Genomic DNA, 23,327 nt, shown 5'->3' with positions numbered 1-23,327 from the left:
GGGGCTACTAATACCAGATCTCAAAGTATACCACAAAGCCAATTTAGCACTGTTTAATATAGATAGTCTTTGTAAAGTTGTTCCACTGGAAGAACCTCGTTCATCAGTTGGTCTTGAGCCCCCTTCTCTCTCCCATATCTTCTTGTCTTCTACCCTATACAACACTTGTAGCTTAAAAAAACTTTTTTTTTTTGCCTTCAACCGGCATTTATTATATATTATATTTAAGGCACAGAAAATAGGCAGAAAAAAATTAGTTCCTTCCAAGAACAGATTGATCTAAGGTAGCCTATGCAAGAGGAAACCTTGAAGCATGAGGAACAGCTGATTTGAAACCTAGCAGAGGTGAGGAAAGAGACCTGTAGAGAAAGAGCAGAAGAGGCAAAACTGAAAAACAACTGGTTAAGCTAGAATTAGAGGTAGTGCCAAAGCCAGGAAAGATGAGTAGCAGGGAAAGGAGGATGAGGAAGTGAGGTACTGTCCAGTCATAGGAGGAGCTCTTTGAGCCAGGAGGTGCCTGGTGAGCGAGCAGTCTTCAGGCCTCAGATTTGCCTCAACATTGCCTGGAACTGAACTTGGATGGTCCAGCAAGTACTAGGACCAGTGACATCGAGGTGTAGGTTGTGTTACTAAGAAACCTGATCAGGGATTCTGGGGATTAAAAATAAACATCCTATGCTAACCACCACCCCCCCAGAAAAAAAAAAGTAGAAATAGATTGATCAATGGACTAGATCAGTCCATAGAGTGTAGAAGCAAGTGAGTAAGTAGCCTAATATCAAAAGACCCCTACCATTTGGGCAAGAACTCACTTTTTGACAGAAACTATTGGGGAAAAAAGTCTGACAGAGAGTAAGCTTAAACCAAATTCTCATACCATACACCAAAATAAATGCCAAATATGACTTAGACAGAAACCATGATATTATAAGCAAATTAGAGGAACAAGGTGCAAATTACCCACCAGATTTATGAGTGGAAGAAAAATTCATGACCAGGAGGTGCTGGAAAAGATCACAGAAGTTAAAATGGACAATTTTGATTATGTAAAACAAACAAAGCCATTAAAAAAATGAAAGTAGGTGTCCTGACTCAAAAAAATTAATACTTTTTCCATTATGCTATGCTTCTTCTCTAATGTCTTAGGAACATATAATAGAAGCTTAAACAACAATTATAATGGTGTTCATGGAAGGATGTACAGTATCCTGAATTGGAATTACTTAACTATATACCTGAAAAGAGGATAGGAAAATAGGTTATGTGATTTAGTGGAAAAAATTAGAAATTTTAGATTGCATTAGAAAGGGTCATCCAACTCAAGAAGCTAGTGATTACAGCTAGTGATGCAACCAGGGTTCTTATCAGAGCAAAGTAGATGGAAAAAGTACAAGAAAAAGAGTAGAAGAGAAAGATGTCTAATACAAAGTGATAATTTTTAGTGATAGATCAGAGATCTAGAGAATACAGTGATAGTTGTGAGCACAGCAGAATAGAAAACAGTAAGGATAGAACTGAGTGGATGAGCCTGAGAGAAAAGGAGTTCTCTCATGGACCTGGTACTAGCTAAGACTTTAGTCCATGGCTTAGTCTTGGTGCTGAGATATAAGTATTGAGAAGTTTGGTACCTGGACCTTCTATGGTTCTGGAAAGTTGAGAGCTCTGTTGATTTGCTTACCCTTCCTAGTGTTCAAAAATAAAATAGAAAGACTTAATGGGTAGGTAGTATGTTTCCTGGTCAGTGTAGGTCTTCACATTAAGACTGGATGATCACTTGTTGATTCTGTTGTAGAGGGGATTCTTTTGTTTTTAAATATAAATATTTTTTTCCAATTATATAAAATAGTAGTTTCTACCTATCATTTTTTGGTAATGTTTTGAATTTTACAGTTTGTCACCCAACCTCCCTTCCCTCCCCCATCGCCCTACAGAAGGCAATCTGATTATCTTTACATTGCTTCCATGCTATACATTGATCAAAATTGAATATGTTGAGATGAAAATCATATACTTGAAGAAAAAATAAAATATAAAATGTTATGTTCCAGTTAGAAGGAAGTGTTAGGTTCCTGCCAGCTAGCCTATCTTACCCAGGTGAACGTTGAAGGGCTGGGAGACAAGGATGACAAGTTCTCCAAGATCTCCATTTATTAAACCAAATACAAGTGCTTAAATATCCTCCTCAGTCCCTGGCCCACTCCCACTCCCATGGCACTCTCCAGTCAACCAGTAAAACATTGTTTTGGTGCTCAAGAACACCAGGTGATGAAAGTTTACAGTACTCCCACACACAGACAACAGTCCCTTACAATAAGAGATAGCAAAATTATGTAGTATATAACTTTTTTAATTGAAGGTAATAGTCTTTGGTCTTGTTTAAATTCCACCATTCTTTATTTGGTTACAGATGGTATTCTCCATTGCAGATACCCTAAAATTGTCCCTGATTATTGCACTGATGAAATGAGCAAGTCCATTAAGATTAATCTTCACCCCCCTTGTTGTTAGCCAAACCCTTCATTTTATAAATGAGACCTGGAAGGGTTATGTGACTTACCCCAAGTCATACATCACCAATGTATATTGTTCTTCAGGTTCTACATCTCGCTCAGTATTAGTTCATGCAAGTCTTTCCAGGCTTCTCTGAATTCCCATCATGGAGGGGATTCTTACTCAAGTCATGAGTTGTTCTCAATGGCTTTTGACTCTGGTATGCACTACCCTTTGTATCATTGGGCAGGTCATCTATATGTTTCTTTCTTTCCTCATTTGAAAATGAGTGAATTGGCATAGATGAGCTTATTGTTTTTTCAGGTTTATTTAATTATTAAAATCCTTATTGTTTTCTTATAGTTTTATTGCAAACATATGCTAATCATTGCTAATCATAATGTTAATTTTGTAGTTGACCTATACCATTATTATAACTATTTTTATGGGGAAATTATTCAGAGTTCCAAATAGCTGACTTACAAATAAACTTTTGGAGCATGACTTCTTGGTTAAGTTGAATATTGCCTTTATTATAAGGTTATATTCTTCTAAATGGCCTGAAAAAATGAGTAGATTGTGTTCTTGCCTGACTTAAACCCTGATAATGAGGATCTAGTAATCATTTGGAAAATTCCATGAGTACAAAACACTAAATTGCTGATGCTGTCTTAACTGGTCACTGAATCTGATATTCCAAGTTAATTGGATGCTGAAAAAGTTTTGCTGTTTTGGGAGTCTTTTCTCTCTAGCCAGTGCTTATTTGTTGATTTCACAAAATCATAGACTTTGAGATTTGGGACCTCAGCAGTCCAGCTCTACATAGAGGAATCTTCACTGTTAACATCCCCAACAATTGGTCATCTAACCTGTGCTTGAAGATCTCTGTAAGAATATGGAAACCTCCTTGCTCTCAAAGCAGCCCATTCCAGTTTTGGACAGCTCTAATTGTTAGGAAGCTCTTCCTCAGATAACCAGAAAAATTTGGCCTCTTTCCAGTTTCTGGGGCCAAACAGCACAAAGTTAATTTCTACATGAGAGCCTTTTAGATAATTGGACCCAAAAAGTATCCCTGCCTGAGTCATTTTTTTTTCTCCTTCATATTAAACATGTTCATTTTCTTCAACCATTCATGTTAACTGTTCCAAATCCTTCAACAGCTTGGTTGCTCTCCCAGGGGTCTTCCACTTAATCAGTATCCTTTATCAGTATTAATGTTCTTAAACTCAAATGTCCAGAACTGAACATAATACTCCAGGCGAGATCTGACCAGGGCAGAGTATAGAGGACCATCATTTTCTTTTCCTGGAAGCATATAGTAAGGATTGAATGAATGCTTGTTGAATTGATTTGATTAATGCAGTCCAAGATTACATTAGCCATGTTGGTTACAATACCCTTGACCAATATTGAGATTGCAGTCCATTGGAATCCCTGCCCTTCCCTCCCCTTCCTCAAAGGTTCCTTTCAGAAAAATTACTATTTTACCACATCTCCCTCAGTTTATGTATGTCCAAGTACAAGACTTAACCATTTATCCATATTTAATTTTATTAGCATAATTCCAATGCTTTTTTGTCTGCAAAATCATCTTCCTTTGAGTTAGCAATCTCCTAACTTTGTATCATAAGCAAATTTAATGAGCATATCTTGCATGTTTTATCTAAGACACTGATAAAAACTTTAAACCTTGTTTCTTTCAAACACTAAAATAATTTGTTTGAAACAAGGTTACCTATCACCTTGAAAGGATCTTCCATGGGTTTCAGTCTTTATTATTGCTATTTACCAACAGTGCAACCATGAGCAAGATACTTACATTCTTTGAATCTTAGTTTCTTCATCTGAAAAATGGAGATAAGAATATTTGAAATATTATTTTACAAGATTATTGTGAGGATCAGGTGAAATGTTCTATGAGAAAGCAGATTATAAAGTATATCCTCAGATAGGTGTGAAAAGTGACCTTAGAAATCATCTAGACAAACCCTTCATTTTATAAATGAGACCTGGAAGGGTTATGTGACTTGCCCCAAGTCATACATCACCAATAGGCTGGCCACGTAGGAATGAATTTTTTTTTTTTTGCTCTAGGACAATTCATCAAAAAAACACAAATGCAGTGACATTTGAAAGAATGGTGGGGAAAATGGCAACATATGCTAGGAATCACATAATGTTTAGATAATTAATTTAATTTGACTTATAGCATTCTAAATGTGAGATCCTTATTTAATTACCAATGAATAGATACATTACTATAGAAAGAAGTAAGTTGTATCTAAATGAAAGAATGAGTCATGGGTACTCCTCAGAAAGGCATAGGAATGAATTGGCAGAGTCTAAGGGCAACAAGAACCATTATTTCATGAGATATTGATCATCACATATTATATGGTACAAATGCTTTGTTGTTATTAAGTCATTTTTCATTTGTTTCCAAGTACTAATGCTAAGTATTTGCAAAAACACTAACATGAAGACAATAGCAGCTTATGTCCCAACATTAATTGCTGAGAAAGAAAAATTAGAAAAATTCTACAAGGAACTTAAATAGACCCTGAAATTTAAATCAGTGTGCACTCTGATATTTTGCCTTTAATTCAAAGGTGGGAAAAATGGGGGGTGGGGTGAAATTATGGGAAAGCATGGTACAGAATGAAAGAGTAAGAGAGGCCTAAGACTTGTAGATTACACAGAATCTCACATTTCTATAGTATTAACACTTTCTTTGATAAAAGAATTTGTAGGTGAGCACCAGGTGACACCAGAAAGAAGAAAATTGATTATTTTTCAACAGACACGAAAAGACTTGTTATTGAAGGGAGTTTTCTCCTGAGTCAGCTGTGTCTGTGTCTAGTCAGACCACCAGAGCCTAGAATTAGGTTTCTTTTTTTAAAGAAAGGAAAAAAATAATAAAAATGTTGTCTAGATTTGAAGCAATTTAACTGAACTATTTAAATGTTTACATGTTTACAGAGAATTAAAAAATCTTGTTTCCCCCCCCTTTCATTCCACTCTGAAAACATGATCTCTGACCCATATAACTGAAGATTCAGAGTTTCTGTGCATTAATTAGTTCAATATTTCAAACTAGACAGCCTCCATCTAGCTGTTTTTAGTCCTCTGGGCTACATGATACAGCCCTTTCCTCCTTTGTTCAGAGCAATAAGTAAACAAGCAAATCTTTATGAAAATAGTAAAATTATATACTGAATTTAAGACTCAACATAAAATTTGGGCTTCAGCCAGCTATTTTAGTGTCTTTGCTAAAGATTTGTAATAAATATTTATGTGGCTTTCATTCAGTTATGTCTGACTTTATGACCCTATGTACCATAGCACCAATACTACCCATGGGGGTTTCTTGGCAAAGATACTGGAATGGTTTGCCATTTCCTTTTCTAGTGAAATGAGACAAACTAAGAAACTTACCCAAGGTCACTCAGCTAGTCAGTATCTGACGTCTCATTTGAACTCAGGTCTTCCTGACCTGATCCAGTGTTCTTTCTCTAAACCACCTAGCTGCTGTGATTTTCCAAAATGGAGGACATTCATGGGCAATCACTTCCTCAAGCATGTTTTTTTCCTATGAGATGAAGAGATGAGGTTTTTTGGAAGCAATTGTGTAACTGCAACTTTCTAGCACTCCTTCCCCCTCTAACTTACTTAGTGGTAATCCTGTTGTGGTGTTCTGGCCCAACTCAGAATTCAATTATCCCTGAATATGTTTAAATAGTGCAACTCCTCAACAAGCATAGCTCTCCCTCTTATCCTTCACTTAGACTTTTGGAAGGCTTAAGACATGAAGACTCTTGCTTTGCATAACCTGAGATGGAGAAAATCCTTTTGCTGCAGTGTTTTCATTTCATGGTGCCTTTGAAATGTGTGATTCTCTTTTTCTTCCTCAGCAAAGTTGCCATTGCTGCTTTACTCTCTCTGCTATTTATCAAACAGACACAGTTTATCATAAAATATTATAACTGGAAGAAAACCTTAGAGATTGTCCAGACCACCTCTGCTCATTTTATTTTTAGGGTCTAGAGAAGTTAAGGGAATTGCTAGTTTCACACATTTTGTTCATGGTAGAATCATGAATATTGGCATCTAGGCTGGCATCAAGTCCAGTATTCCTTTCATTATGCTGATTCCCTATATACCATACTTAATAGCTTCTTCCCATATAATTTTCAACAGTTAGGTGACGGTTTCTTGTTCAGTAGATTGTCATTTTAAAAAAATTCAGAAATTTAGTATAGGATGAAATAATTTCATAAATCAGTATAGTTTGGGTTTTGATAACATGGCCTATTTTATTCATTCCTTTAGAATATAAAATTTATTAATTTTGTGATCTTTAAGTTACTGTTCTCTAAGACTTGTTTTCTGTAAAATGAGAGGTTTGGAAATTGGCTTCTGAGGCTCCTTTTAGTTTTGAATCCTGTGATTTTATGATCTCCATGTTTTACACATATGTTCAGAGAAGTATATAGAGTAGTCCCATAGTATTAAAACTTTTAGATACCAGAAGAACCATATCCCAGATCTTGTGATTTCTGGGCTAGTGTATAGCTTATCTACTTACAGCTTATCAAACTTATCCTACTGTATAATTATCTAATAAATTGGCTTGATGTTTCTTAAAGCCCAGGTGTAGTTTTATACCATATATAATCTTCTTATTAAATAACTAGAAAACTATTACAATGAAATTAAAAGAAATGGAAGAGGAAGCTTATATACAGAGTACTTCTTTATTAATTTTTATTTTATTTTGTTTTATTAATTTTTTATTGAATAGTTACTCCATACAAGTCTCTAGCTATAAGCAATTACTGGGGAGTGGAAGATAGATTTCTTGCAAATGAGAAATTTAAAATTTAGTTGGAGAGACAAACCAACCTCTTGTTCCCATATTAATTCTCAGTTTCATGATTATGTGTAATCCTATCACTGACTCAGAACACAGCTTTTCTGTGACTAAGTATATATGGTCTTTGATAGTTAATATGGCCAAGTATTTTATCACTGTCCATCCAAACTGGTGATGATATTTCCCAACATGAAGCCTCAGAAACCAAATAGAAATCCATTTCTAGACCTTTATTCAAAACTTTTCCAGCTTAGCACTGTTATTGTCTTCAGGAAACTGGGTCACTCCTTTGCCATGATGAAGTCTTGTAGGAGGGTGTTAGTGATAATGTAGTGGACTGAGGCTTTGAATAAGGTTCACCAGATTTTATGTCTTAACTCTGCCCATACTGACTGTGTAACTGTGGGAACATCACCCACATTTCCAAGTCTCCTAAGCACCTGAATGTGCTTCCTCATTAAAAAGTATTTCCCTAAATCTATGAAATCACAGGTCCCACACACTATATATTTTATATGTGTGTATGCATGCATGTGTTATATAAGATATAGTTTGAGATATATCTCCAGTATATCCATATCTTCACATGAAATCCCTATTTTATAGATGAAGAAACTGAGGCTTAGAGAGGAAAGAATGAAACCCAGGGTATACCAGATCTTAGCTTCTTATTAAATAACTAGAAAATGATTATAAAGTAATGTGAAGAGATGAAATATAAAATTATGCATACTATTTAAAGACTCTTAGGATATTTAAAGTAAAGAAGTGCTTGAAATAGATTCATGGTTCTTAGAACTTAGATGATCCCCACAATCCTCTTTCAGTTCTAAGTCAAGATTGCCAAGGAAACAAAGGATCAGAGAGGGAACAGGATTTGACCAAAGAATTTCAATAGGAACTAGCTGTACAATTTGATGTTTGACTCTGAATTCATAGATGTTGTCTACAAGGGAGGGATCCAGTACTCATTGGAGACACAAGGACAAAGAATGAAATATTTTCTACTTACAAGGAGCTTACTTTCTACCAAACTTTAAACTCAAAGTCCAATAATTGGTGCCATAAATAACTCAACTTACTTTAGTGTTTACCACTAAAAATAATGGGATGTTGAAGTTCTTCATTTGGGTTTATTTTTCATTGTAGTCTAAAGTAGTGGCACATTTATCTGACATCAGTAAGAAATTTTTTTCTTGGAATTAACTTTTCCAGATTATAAAAAAGCTTAACCCTTTAAGTATTAAAACTGATTTTATAGTTATATTTTATCCTCCCATGCCATTTTGCAGAGTATACTATCAGGACTTAATGGGTTAAACCTTTATCTAGAAAAGCACAATTCTCTAAAGGGTTCAGAATGGCTGATATTTTTGGAGTATTTAAATGAGTTAATATCACATATAAAAGCTGTCCTATACTGGTTTACCTTATCTTCCTGATTCCTTTTAATTAAGATTTTAAAATCTGAGTTCTTTTTAGCTCAGTGGATATAGGAATGATAGGAGAAAGTGTGAGTACTATAAAGGACAGATGTGATCAGACGAAGTTCAGTTTTGTTAAAGAAAATTCTTTCAAGCATGAACTATAAAAGTTTGGGTAAGAAATATTCAGTAAAATGGCAGCATTTTGAAAACTAAGTTATAGTGTAGCTGAATAAGTAGTTAAATGTACATTTTAGTTGATTTCAGAATTATATCAAAATAGTTTAATGCCAAATAAAGATTTACATTTTTATGAAGAGTTCTGGAGTAGGAGAGAAACCTGGAGGGGAAATTGGAAATTTTGGGAAAATATATTTTTGAATTCTTATTTTTGGAAACTTAAATTTTAAATTATGAATAACATGACTAGCAAAAAACATTAATGATTTTCTACCTGAACTTAACAGGCTTTCAGCAGACTTATTATTGTGGGTATTTCTCCCTATTTTATATTGGTCTTTGGACCCTACTCAGAATTATGTTTTTAAATGCATAAAGCAAAACATAAAATACAAAGGAAATTAATTATATTAAAGTATAGATAATATCAAAGTATAAACAAATGAATCCAAAGTTCTCAGACCATGGTTAAGAACTATTCTGATTCTAGGATTGATAGTACTAGCTCTTCTTTGGCTGGATTGAACTTTAGGACTTAATGACTTTGTTTTACCTTGCTAGAGATGCCTTATGAGCTCTACTCTTTAAGATTACCAGTCATGACTAAGGTAATTCTTTTATTCACAAGGAAAGAGATCTATTTCCCTGAGCTAACTGGACAAGTTGGAGGGGAAAGTGGGAGGGAATAATTTATTAAGAGATGGGGTTTATGAGAGAAAGAAATTATCCAACCTTTAAATCAACTGAACTGTGAATGATGAAAGACTAAGGAAAAAAGTGGGGACTTGTGGCATGTGCGTAGTCCTCTGGGGAAAGGAGATAATAAGAAAAGTGTGAGTTCTGAGACTTCATTGAGCTGCTGGCCCAGGAAAATCTTGGTTGCAATTCAGCACAGGTGGAGAGAGAGGGAAAGGGAACTAAAAAACAGGAAAAGGTAAGGAAGTGATATAGAGCCAGTCAACTTTTTTCACAAATATTTGTAATTTCTAGAGTCTTTAAACTCTCACTGGCACTCAGACTTCTGAGCTAAGTGTACTTCAAAATTTGTAAGGGTAGAATAATGGGTGGCAGCTCTACCAGGTGACTGTCATGCTGTTTCTGTGGGCTCTTATATTCTGTCCCTTCCACCTCAGCTCTGTTGAGTCCTGAATACCCAGGGAAATAAACAGCAATAATAGCCAGGAGTCAAGAGGTTTTAAGAATATTTTAGGGGATAGATCTAAATATTTGGAGAAATATTCATTGTTCATGGATAGATCAACTCAATATAACATCTGTATGTATGTAAAATACCTAAATTAATTTTTATCATTGCTATACTAATCATACTTCCAAAGATTACTTTGTAGAACTGGGAAGAACTAATGAGAAAATTCATCTGAGGGAACAAAAGTTCAGGAATATTAAGGGGCATGACAGAAGGGAAAAAATGCAAAAGAAGGGAACCTTGCAGTTCCAGTTCTCAAGCTATACAGTGAAGTATTGATCACTAAAATAATATGGCACTGGCTGCTTAGGGAATCATCAATTCCTAATGTACCATCAAAAATCAGCAAACTTTTGAAAAATATTTGCTGAATGTTGGAGTAATGGAACAGATCATACAACAGATCATAAAAACATAGAAGTTAACAAATCTGGTGACCTAGTTTTCACTCAACTATTAAATTATAAGTTTCTAGAGGGCAGGGACTGTCTTCTGCCTCATTGCTTAGCTTCAGTTATTGTTTAATCATTCTTACTCTTTGTGACCCCATTTGGGATTTTTCTGGCAGAAATACTGGAGTGGTTTGTCATTTTCTTCTCTAGCTCATTTGACAGATGAGGTAACTGAAGAAAACAGGGATAGGTGACTTGTCCAGGGTCACATAGTTAGTAAGTGTCTGAGGCTGGATTTAAACTCAGCTCTTTCAGACTCTAGCCCTGGTACTAATCTACTGGGCCACCAGCCAAAACGCCCAAATGGGGTCATGAAGAGTCAGACATGATTGAAAACCAACTGAACAATTTTTAGGAAATTACAATAAATAGTACTTGATTAATGAAACCTAAAGACCTTAGCTGCTGATATAAACATTCTCTTTTTGACCAAAAAAAAAGTCTTGGGGAAACTAATTAATAGTCTCACTTTGAAAATTGATTTAGATAATACCACAAATTGTGATAACAAAATAATCTCGAAATGGACATATTGCAGAGATATCAAGGGGTATATCATAAATTAGAGGACCAAGGAAGAACTTTCCTTTCAGATCTATAGATAAGGGAAGAATTCATGACTTTTGATAAAAATAAATTAGATTGAAAAGAATGAAAATGTTTTTGTATAAGCAAAACCAATAAAGCTAAAATTGGAACAGAAACAATTAAATAGGGGAAAACATGCTCATTATTTCTCTAAACTAACTCATATCTAAGAGGTGGAATTGATTCAAATTTATAAGAATAAGAATAAAAGCCACTAGATAAAACCTCAAATGATATGAATGGGTCATTCTCAAAGGAAGAAATTCAAATTATTATATGGGGGAAAATGCTCCAAATCACTAATAATTAAAGAAATGAAGATCAATATATCTCCAAATTTCACACACACACACACACACACACACACACACACACACGTTCTGCCTTATACTCTCAACACAGATGGCAGAAAAGAAAATAACAAATATTGGAGACACTGAAGGAGAAAGAAAAGGCAGAGAATTGAAAAAGTTCTTAAAACTTGAAAGGAATGTTCCAAGTCAGGTGGTTTTTGAAGTGACCATATAGGAAACAGTGAATGTCAGTAATTTGACTTCATTTGGATTTTAACACATATCTCCAAAGGGATACAGTAGGAATAGAGGAAATGAAATAGGGAAGAGCAACTAGGCTTAACCCAGTAAATGCAGAACAAATGTATGTTTTTAATTTAAATTTATTTGTTACTACAACTACATGCAGAGATAATTTTCAACAATCACCTTTTTGTAAGATTTTAAGTTCCACATTTTTCTACTTCCCTTCTTTCCTTCTCCTCTTCCTTTTGACAGTGTGCAATCTGATATAGTTTATACACGTATATCTATGTTAAACATATTTCCATTGAGTCATGTTGTGAAGGCTGAATCAAAACCATGAGAGGGTAAAAAATATAAGACATAAAGCACATTTTAAAAAGAGAAAATAGTAAGCTCTGGTATGCATTCAGAGTCCATAGTTCTTTGTCTGGATGTGAATGGTATTTTTCATCACAAGGTCTTCAGAGCAAATCTATTTTAAAGATATTCAAATATTTATTATTAAATTCCTCAAAGGGGTCCTAAAAGAATTGAGAAGATTTTTTTTTTAAAAAGAGACTAAGAATTACAGTCCATTAATAACCTCTTGGCTCACAGATCTAATTTCTCTTAAGTCTTTTTGAAAGTAGTCTCCACACATATTAAAGATATCCTTAATGAAAACAGAAAGGAGCAAAAAAGCTTTTGAAGATTACTTACAGCAGATGCATGTTCAAATTCACTCAGTTGCTGAGAGGTGTAGATAATTATAAGCCAACACAAGATCCCGTTGTAGATTGTGCAGTGCTTGAAGTCAGGAAGACTGAGGTCAGGGTCGGTCTCTGTGTGACTCTGGGCAAACATTTTCCTACTTTCTGCCTCAGTTTCCTCCACACTCAAGTGAGGTCAATACTGGTGCTTGTCCTAGCTATTGTATTTAACATTTATTTAACAAAATTTAACCATTTAACAAAACATGAACCTAGACTCTGTTCTACTTTGTTCAATGCCTCCATCACTGTATTTGTAGGTGATGGGGAGAATTTCCTAGGCAGAGGCTATAGAGAAAAGGAGTTACTTGGAGATATATATATATATATATATATATATATATATATATATATATATATATATATGTAAATGATGATATTCTATCTGAAATGTTTGACTATGCAGATTATACCAAACCCTAGAATACTCAAAGGGGCTTTCTCCTTCAAGGGATCTGCGAGAACTTATGAAAAACCAAGTGGATGATGAATATCACATGTCCAAGTTACAATATGCTATACAGTTAGATGGACAGGCACAGACTACTGAATGTGGTCAGTGAGACCCAGAATAGAAGAGATGGAAGATATTTAATCTATATAAATTTTGGTTCTTATTCTTTGAAAAATTGAACAGTCTGTTAAGTGATTCTCCAAACTTAACTAGAACCAATTTCAAAACCAATTTATTTACCACTTGATAGGAGGGTTGGGAGTGATATAAAAAGCATTTAAAATGACATGTGTTACTGGAAAAGAAGGTAATATAGTCAGAAAATAAAATCAAGGTATAAGAAAAAATTAATTCATTTTCTTAAAAATTTTTTTTATTAAGCCCAGGACAATGGTTCCAGTGTAGTGGGTAGCTCCTGTGTGGCAGATTTATAGTAAGAATCAGTTGGGACAAGACTCAGGTAGATTGGTATATGCACTGTTGAGAAAAATTCTCTTAGCAATGAGATGGTGGATCCACAGCAGTACATGAGATCAGAGAATCACAGATTTGGAATTGGGAGGACTTAGAGGTAGTAGTATGACCTTATTTTACAGAAGGGGAAAAAACTGAAAGCCATGGAGGTTAGACTTCCTGCTTCAGACAACAGGTCCTTGTGTATACCTTTTCTTTGATTGAAGATAAGTAAGCAACCTCATCTAGGGAATGATGGAATTAGAATGTGGAAGACCAGAGTTAAAGTCACATCTTCTTTTTATGATCAGTTAGCCTCATTTTCCTCATTGTAAAATAGAAATATAACAATATCCCCTTCTCAGGGTTGTTATGAGTAGTAAATGAAATAATGTATGGCGTACTTTGAAATCAAAAAGAAGTATTTGTAAATTTTACTTCTTTTAATATCACAAGATAATAAAAGGAAAATCCCTTGAAAGCAGGGTCCATGTCATGCTCTTTCATTGATATTTTAATTTATTTAGACTTTTTCTTTCTCTTTTTTTGCAAGACAGTGGGGTTAAGTGACTTGCCCAAGGTCACACAGTTAGGTAATTATTAAGTGTCTGAGATCACATTTGAACTAAAGTCCTCCTGACTCCAGGACCAGTGCTCTATCCACTATACTCTTTGTTTTTTTACTAATTATATGTTATGTAATATATATATATATATGCACACACACATATATATATAACATGCATTTAATACTGATAATAGTTAAACCTTTTTATTTTGTTTTTATTATTTTTTATTTTTCATTTTTAGGAATGAATTGAAATCCCTGGTAGAAGAGAACTTTATGAGTGAGTGTATACCAAAAAGAATGCTGTGAACGTGGTAGAAGGACCACTAGAAGTCAGAGTACAAGAACTGGTATGAAACTTTATTTTTAGTTCTGTTGTTAAAACCTTCAATGGGAATTGCCCTACTAATGTGCTATTGTTAAGTTATTGTTCTATGATGGCTTAACATATGGTCTAAAAAAAAGGTGGATCTCAGAAGGAATTATTTTCATTTCTGTAATCATGTTCTATGTTGTTCTGAGCCCATGGTAATAAAACTCTTGGAAATATTTATATTTAGCTCTGAAAAATCATAAACTCATATGATTTCCTCCATATATATATATGTATATGAATTATAGCAGTTCCTCAGGACATTGCTACATCAAGACTCTTATCCTACTTCTAATGAAGCTCCTGCTGCTCTGTGGCCCCCTCCCTAGCTCTTAGAGCCCTGCCTTCCTTCTTTCCTCCCTTAATAGGAAGGGATGTGGCTAGAGCCCCTAGTAAGTAGTAGGAGAAATCCTTGGGACAAAAAGGTGGGGAAATACTTCACTGGAGAGCAGAGGTGTTTTTGGCTTCCTTGGAACTTGGAAAATATTTTAAGCAGCAACAGTATCAGTAAACAATTATTTATAGACTATCTGCACTGCAGTGGCCTATGATAGACTGAAGGACATGTTTGGAAGTTTGATTGGGAGAAGAAATGCTTCATTCAAAATTAAACCTAAGAAGAAATATGGAATAGATGTGGGTTCCAACAATTGTTTGAAACACTATACTGCTCAATAAATATCTATTAAATGCCTGCTCAAGTCTCATCCAAAAGCATTTATTAAGAGCCTACCATGTGCCAGATACTATACTAAGGACTGGGGCTACAATGAAAGGCAAAAAAAAATCCAATCCCAACTTTCTTGTTGTGGTTGTTTTTAAATTACTAATTATTTTCAAAATTCAATTTTTGAAAAATTTTGAGTTCCAAATTCTCTCTTTCCCTCCCACTCCCCACCCACCCATTGAGAAGGCAAGAAATATTCCATTACTTATACATGTGAAACATAGACATCTGCATATTTGAAACATATTTCCATATTAGTCATGTTGTGAAGAAAAAGCAAGAAAAAGAAAGTGAAAAAATTATGCTTCAATCTGATCAGTTTTTTTCTATGGAAGTGGATAGAATTTTTCATCAGAATCCTTGGATCTTGCATTGATTCAAATAGCTAAGTCATCCTTAGTTGATCATTGTACAATATTGCTGTTACTGTGTACCATTTTCTCCTGTTGCTATACAATTCACCTTGTATCAGTTAATATGTCTTCCCAGGTTTTTTCTGAAACCATCTTCCTCCTTCTCATTTCTTATAGCACAGTAGTATTCTATAACAATCATATGCCACAAATTAATCAGACATTCCCCAAATGATGGCCATCCCCTCAATTTCCAATTCTTTGCCACAACTTAAAGAGCTGGTACAATTATTTTTGTACATTTTTTGTACTTTTTCTTTGATCTCTTTTTGTGTGTGGGGTTTTTTTTTTAGGTTTTTTGCAAGACAAATGGGGTTAAGTGGCTTGCCCAAGGTCACACAGCTAGGTAATTATTAAGTGCCTGAGACCAGATTTGAACGCAGGTACTCCTGACTCCAAGGCCAGTGCTTTATCCACTACACCACCTAGCTGCCCCTCTTTGATCTCTTTTGGATACAGAATTAGTAGTGGTATTACTGAGACTTAAGAATACACACAGTTCTATAGCCCTTTTGGCATAGTTCCACACTGTTCTCTAGAACTCTACCAATACTGCAATAGTACCCCATTTTTTCCACATCCCCTCCAACATTTGTCATTATCCTTTTCTGTCATGTTAGCTATTCTGATAGATGTGAGGTAGTTCCTTAGATTTGTTTTAGTTTACATTTCTCTAATCAATAATAATTAGGAATATTTTTTTCATGTGACTACAAATAGCTTTGATTTTTGTTCTGAAAGGTGCCTGTTCATATACTTAGCAGTTGAGGAATGGTTCATTCTCATTAAATTTGACTCAGTTCTCTACATTTTTGAGAAATGAAGCCTTTATCCAAGAAAATTATAATTTTTTTTCTATTTTCTACTCTTTAATCTGGACTCTATGGAGTTTTTGGTGTTAAAACTTTTCAAATGTAATCAAAATTATTCATTTTCCTGTGATCCTGTAATTTTCTCTATCTCTTGTTTAGTCTTAAATCCCTCCCTCAGCCATAGATCTGAAAGATTAAATTTTCCATACTCCCTTAATTTTATTTATTATAATCACCTATTATGTCTAAATCATGTACTGATTTTGACCTAACTTTACTATGCATTGTGACAGGTTGATCTATACCTAGATTCTACCAAACTGCTTTCCAGTTTTCCCAGAAATTTTTGTCTAATAGTGAATTCTTGTCCCCAAAACTTGGATCTGTGCATTTACCAAACACTAGGTTACTATAAATATTTACTTCTGTGTATTGAATACCTAATCAATTCCACTTATCCACCATTCTTTTTCTTTTTCTTTTCTTTTCTTTTCTATTTTTTTAGGTTTTTGCAAGACAAATGGGGTTAAGTGGCTGGCCGAAGGCCACACAGCTAGGTAATTATTAAGTGTCTGAGGCCAGATTTGAACTCAGCTACTCTTGACTCCAGGGCTGGTGCTCTATCCACTGCACCACCTAGCCACCCCCAAAATTATTTTAATAATTACTACTTTGTAATATAATTTGAGATCTGGTACGACTAGACTACCTTTCTTTACATCTTTATTGATTCCCTTGATATTCTTGACCTTTTGTTCTTCCTACTGAATTTTGTTATTATTTTTAAATCTATAAAGTAATTGTTTGTGGTTCAATTGGTATGGCACTGAATAAGGAAATTGATTTTCATAGAATTGTCAGTTTTATTGTATTTTCATATAGTTTCTGAGTTTGTCTTGGCAGGTAGACTACCAAGTATTTTATATTGTTTGTATATATTTTAAATGTAATTTCTCTTGATTTCTTCTTGCTAGACTTTGTTGATAATATATAAAAATGCTGATGATTTGTGTGGTTCTATTTTATATCCTAGGGCAGCTAGGTGGCACAAGGGATAGAATTTGGGCCCAGAGGACTCATCTGAGTTAAAATCTGGATTCAAACACTTTCTAGCTCTGTGATCCTTGGCAAGTTACTAAACTCTGTTTGACTCAGTTCCTTATCTGTAAAATGAGCTGAAGAAGAAAATAGCAAACCACTCCAGTATCTTTGTAAAGGAAAGACCAAATAAGATCGGAAAGAGTCAGACACAGTTGAAACAACTGAACAAAAAATTTTATATCCTGCAACTTCGCTAAAATTTTTAATTGTTTCAACTAATTTTTTAGTTGATTCCCTAGGGTTCTCCATATCTGCAGAGACTGATAGTTTTGTTTCCTTATTGTCTAATCTAATTCTTTCACTCTCTTTACTTGTCTATTGCTAACATTTCTACTATAATATTGAATAATTATGGTGATGGTGGACATCCTTGCACCACCCCTGACCTTAATGTGAAGGCCTATAGCTTATCCCCATACATTTAATACTTACTATTGATTTTAGATATAGTAACTATAGTCATCTCTCAACATTCATGGGTTTTATGTTCTCAGTTTTAGTCATTCAGTTGGCCCATCAGTAATGAGAATTTTTGGAGATTTGTGGCATTCTGTAGAAAATTGCCAAGGAGGGGCGGCTAGGTGGTGTAGTGGATAGAGCACCGGCCTTGGAGTCAGGAGTACCTGGGTTCAAATCCGGTCTCAGACACTTAATAATTACCTAGCTGTGTGGCCTTGGGCAAGCCACTTAACCCTATTTGCCTTGCAAAAACCTAAAAAAAAAAACCCCAAAAACAAAAAAAAGAAAATTGCCAAGGATGCTCATATGTAAAGAATACTAAAAAAAAATTATAAAAAACTGAAAAAGCAACACAAATGCAATAATATTTTATATTATAAATCTACCTTACCATTTATTGCTGTAATAAGGTATAAATAGTTAAATTTTGTTAATTTCATTCTCCTAAACAACTACTGGCTACTTACTCTCTTTGGCAATGCTCTTCTTTGTCTTTCTACCATCCAGACTCTGTCATGTGATTTCTTTTTCCCATAGAGATCATTGTATCTTGTGCTTTTTGTAGGAGAAGGAAAAAGTCAAGTAGATGCCACGATTGCACTAGTGGCTGCAAAGACTGCAGTGTGAGAGGTACTAATCTCTCTTGCATAGAAACTGCAATCATTTTATGAGTCCAGAGTATTGTTTTCCTTGTTTTTGTATGCCAAATAAATAATGATAAGAATTATTAAATATTAAAGTTTGAGGTTGAAACTAGAATTATTTGTGATTTTTCACATTTGTGGCAGTTCTGCACCCCGAACCCTGTAGATGTTGAGAGATGACTGTACTTATCATTTTAAGGAAAGCTCCATTTCTTTACTATGCTTTCAAGTGTTTTTAATATAAATGAGTATTGTGTTTTACCAAGTGTTTTTTCTGCATCTGTTGAGATAATGATATGATTTTTGTTGTTTTTGTTATTGAAATGATCAATTATGTTGATAGTTTTATTGATATGGAACCAGCCTTGCATTTCTGGTATAAATCTAAGCTAGTCATAAGAGTAACCTTCATGATATATTTGTGGCAATCTCCTTTATTTAATTTTTTATTTAATTCATTGAGAATTATTCTATTCATTAGAATATTATTCATTAAGGTTGGAACTAGAATTATTTGTTAAAAGAGCACTATTCGTTAAGAAATTGTTTTATAGTTTTCTTTATCTGTTTTTTTTCTTCCTGGTATTTGAACCATATTTGTGTCGTAAACAGAATTTGGTATGATTACTTCTTTACCTATTTTTCCAAATAGTTTATGTAGTTATGGGAAGTAGTTGTTCTTTAAATGTTTGGTGGAATTCATTTATGAATTCATCTGTCTCTAGGGATTTTTTCTTAGGGAGCTCATTGATGACTTGTTCAATTTCTTTTTCTAAGATAGGGTTATTTAAGTATTTAAGTATTCTGTTTCCTCTTCTGTTAATCTGGGCTATTTATAGTTTTTTAAATGTTCATTCATTTCACTTAATTTGTCGGATTTATTGCCATACAGTTGGACAAAATAGCTCCTAATAATTGCTTTAATTTAGATTTCATTGGCAATGCATTCACCATTTTCATTTTGGAAACTAGTAATTTGATTTTCTTCTTTCTTTTTTAAAATTCAGATTAACCAGTGGTTTAATTCAGTGGATTTTTTTTACTTTCAATTTTTTTAATCTCTCCTTTGATATTTTTAAAATTTCTAATTTGGTATTTAATTGGGTATTTTAAATTTGTTCTTTTTATAGTTTTTTAAGTTGCATGCCAAATTCATTAATCTGCTCTTTGTCTATTTTATTAATGTAAGCTTTTAGAGATATACATTTTCCTCTAATTTCTGCTTTGACTGCATTCTGTAAATTTTGTATGCTATTTTATTGTCATTCTCTTTCATCAAGTCCCAGTTCTGGACTCCCTCAGTCTTCCCCAGGCAGCTTTGGAAGGGCTGAAGATAAGGATGACAAAGGAGATAAATACTCAATAAAGACTCCAAGTGCTTGGTTTATTTACAAAAACACCAGTGCTTAAATACCTTCCCAGTACTTAATCCACTCCCACTTTGGGGGCATTTAGTAAGATAAGATTCTGGTGCTCAAGGACACCAGGTGAAGATAATTTACAGTGCTCTACACAACACTCCCTTAACACTCTTTGATGAAATTATTATTTCTGATTTATTCTTTGATTCATCTGTTACCTAGAATTATATTATTTATTTTCTAATTTTTTTTTATTTTTTGCAAGACATTGAGGTTAAGTGACTTGCCCAGGGTCAAACAGCTAGGTAATTATTATATGTCTGAGGACAGATTTAAACTCAGGTCCTCCTGACTCCAGGACCAGTCTCTAACCACTATGTTACCTAGCCACTCCTCAATTAATTTTTAATCCATTTTCATGATTTTTTGTTGAATGTAATTATGGTCTAAAAAGGAAGCATATACTATTTCTCTTTTTCTGTATTTGCTTGTGAAATTTTTATATCTTAATACTTGGTTAGTTTTGTTGATGGTGACATGTACAACTGAGTAAAAGGCATGCTTCTTTCTAATTCTATTTAAGTATTTCCAGAGGTTCCTCATAAGTAATTTTTTCTAAAATTCTATCCATCTCATTAACTTCCTTCATTTTTATTTTAGGGTAAAATTTATCTAATTCTGAGAAGGGAAAGTTGAGCTCTCCTATTTGTATAGTTTTATAGTCCATTTTCTTGTGTAACTCATTTAACTGCTTTGAGAATTTGGATGCCATGCCATTTAGTACATAGACATGTAGTATCTAGTATACTTAGTACTTTACTTAATTGTATGTGGAACCTTTTAGCAAAATGTAGTGTCCCCATTTTTTTCCTTTTAATTCAATCTTTTTTTTTTACTTTTGCTTTGTCTGAGATCATGATTGCTACCCCTGCCTTTCTTACTTCTACCAAAGCATAAAAGATTCTGCTCCAGATTCTTATTTTTACTGTTATGTGTGGCCTTCTTTTTCAAGTTTGTTTCTTTTAAACATCATCTTGCTGAATTCTGGTTTCCACTTATTATTGCTAACTCTGTCCTTCCTAATCTACTATTTTTTCCTGTTTATTCTTCTCTGTCTCTTTTTTACCTTGGCTCTCCCCAAAAGTTTGTTTTGCTTTTGACCACTGATTTCTGACCTTCCTCATCATGAATAAAATTCATAGAAATTATAAGTATCAGCTTCCCAGGTAAGAATGTAAGCAATTTAATCTTATTGAGTCCCTTATAATTTTTTTTTCATGTTTACCTTTTTTATGCTTCTCTTGAGTCTTATATTTGAAAGTTATATTTTCTATTCTGGTATGCTTGAATGCTTGAAAATCCTCTGTTCCTTAATTTTTCTCCCTGAAGGATTGTACAGATCTCAGTTTTGTGGGATAAGTTATTCTTGGTTATAATCCTAACTTCTTTGCATTCTGGAGCATCATATTCCAAAACCCTCTACTCCTTTAATTTGAAAGCTAAAAAATCTTGTGTGATCTTGACTGTGGTTTTCTGGTTGCTTGTAATATTTTCTCCTTGACCTGAGAGCTCTGTAATTTGGCTATCTGTAATTTGGAATCTCAAGATAGGTGAATTTTCTTTTTTCTTCTTTTTTTATTAAAGATTTTATTTATTTTGAGTTTTACAATTTCCCCCCAATCTTACTTCCCCCCCCCACAGAAAGCAATTCATCAGTATTTGCATTGTTTCCATGTTGATCCAAATTGAGTGTGATGAGAGAGAAATCATATCCTTAAAGGAAGAAACATAAAGTATAAGAGATAGCAAGATCAGACAATAAGATATCAGTTTTTTGTTCTAAATTGAACTTTGTTCAGACTCCATGGTTCTTTATCTGGATACAGATAGTATTCTCCATTGCAGACAGCCCCAAATTGTCCCTGATTGTTGCACTGATGAAATAAACATGTCTATCAGGGTTGATCATCATGAAGATAGGTGAATTTTCAACATTTCTATTTTAACCCCTGATTTAGGATATCAGGCCAGATTTTCCTGATAATTTCTTGAAATATGAGATGTAGGTTCTATTTTTTTTATTTTGACTTTCAGGTGGTACAATAGTTCTTAAATTATCTCTCTTTGATCTATTTTCCAGGTCAGTTGTTTTTCAAATGAGATATTTCATATTTTCTTCTTTTTTTATTCCTTTTACTTTATTTTATTGCTCCTTTATGCCTCATGGAATTGGTAACTTCTACATGCCTAATTCTAATTTTTAAGAAATTATTTTCTTTTATACCATTTTTCCATTGGCCAGTTCTGCTTTTTAAGGAGATTTTCTCTTCATTGGAGTTTTGTACCCATTTACTATTTGGCCATTTCTGTTTCTTAAGGTGTTGGGTTTTTTCAGTATTTTTTGTGCTCTTTTATCAAGCTGTGGAAGTTTTATTTTAATAATTTTCTTGTATCACTCTCATTTCTTCATCCATTTTTTCCTCTTTAATATACCTTTTGGGGTGGCTATGTGGTGCAGTGGATAAAGCACTGGCCCTGGAGTCAGGAGTACCTGGGTTCAAATCGGGTCTCAAACACTTAATAATTACCTACCTGTGTGGCCTTGGGCAAGCCACTTAACCCCATTTGCCTTGCAAAAACCTAAAAAAAAAACCAAAACCTTTTTAAGCTCTTTCATGATTTCTTGTTAGATTTATGTCCATTTTTTTATTTGAGACTTTGTAGCTATTTTGATATCATCTGCTACTGAATTTGTTTTAGTCTATCCTATTGCTATAGTAGTTTTTAATAGTCAGGGTTGTTGTTTGCTCATTTTTCTAGCTCATTTCTCGATTTTTTCACTTCATGTTAAAGTTGGATTCTCCTCAGAGAGAGGAAGAGGTGCTGTCTCAAGATTCATGTTTTTCATACTGCTGTTTTCAGCGATAATTCTGGGGATCTGTATGGTGTATGATCCAAGAAGAGATTTAGTTACTGTTCTTCAAGCCTGTGCTCTGGTCTTTACTCAGGAAGGGACCTTGCTCCCCTGCATTCCTCTTGGCTCCATAATTGTGACCAGGGCCCTTGCTTTCCTGTGGCCTCAAACTCTAGAGCTCCTTTCTGCCTTGGAACTGAGATTAGGGGCCCTAATCTCTTGTGAAGAATCACAAGCACTCTTCTCCATCCTGGGACTGAACAGGGCCCTGCTCCATTGTTGCCACCAACACTTAATGCTCCTTTTCATCATAGGACTGCATATATAGGCAATGCAACAGGGTCCTGTACCCAGTGTCAGCAGAAGATCCTCTGTGATCTCTTTCTAACAAGTTGTCCAACCCCTTACTATCTGTCTACTGAGAGATCCCAAAGCTGCTGTCGAAGTTGCTGCTGGTGTTTTGGAAGCCAGCGTTGCATTCTAAGCTGACCTACATCTCAGTGTCACAGACTCTCCCACAATCTCTTGAATTGTCTTGGGCTGAAA

General features: G+C 34.3%; 1 protein-coding gene across 5 annotated transcripts in view; it reads left to right on the top strand.

Annotated features, from left to right (window-relative positions):
• The window catches only part of PCGF5 (polycomb group ring finger 5), a 140,124-nt gene that overhangs the window by 22,075 nt on the left and 94,722 nt on the right, over positions 1-23,327 (top strand). For all 5 annotated transcript variants that reach the window (XR_012477855.1, XR_012477853.1, XR_012477854.1 and 2 more), the window contains exon 2: positions 14,220-14,327. The gene's annotated coding sequence lies outside the window, so the exon portion shown is untranslated. The remainder of the gene's footprint in view (positions 1-14,219; positions 14,328-23,327) is intronic.

The sequence above is a fragment of the Macrotis lagotis genome, chromosome 4, assembly GCF_037893015.1.
Source record: "Macrotis lagotis isolate mMagLag1 chromosome 4, bilby.v1.9.chrom.fasta, whole genome shotgun sequence".
Lineage (NCBI taxonomy): Eukaryota > Metazoa > Chordata > Mammalia > Peramelemorphia > Peramelidae > Macrotis > Macrotis lagotis.
This window is presented reverse-complemented; position numbering and strand designations above follow the sequence as displayed.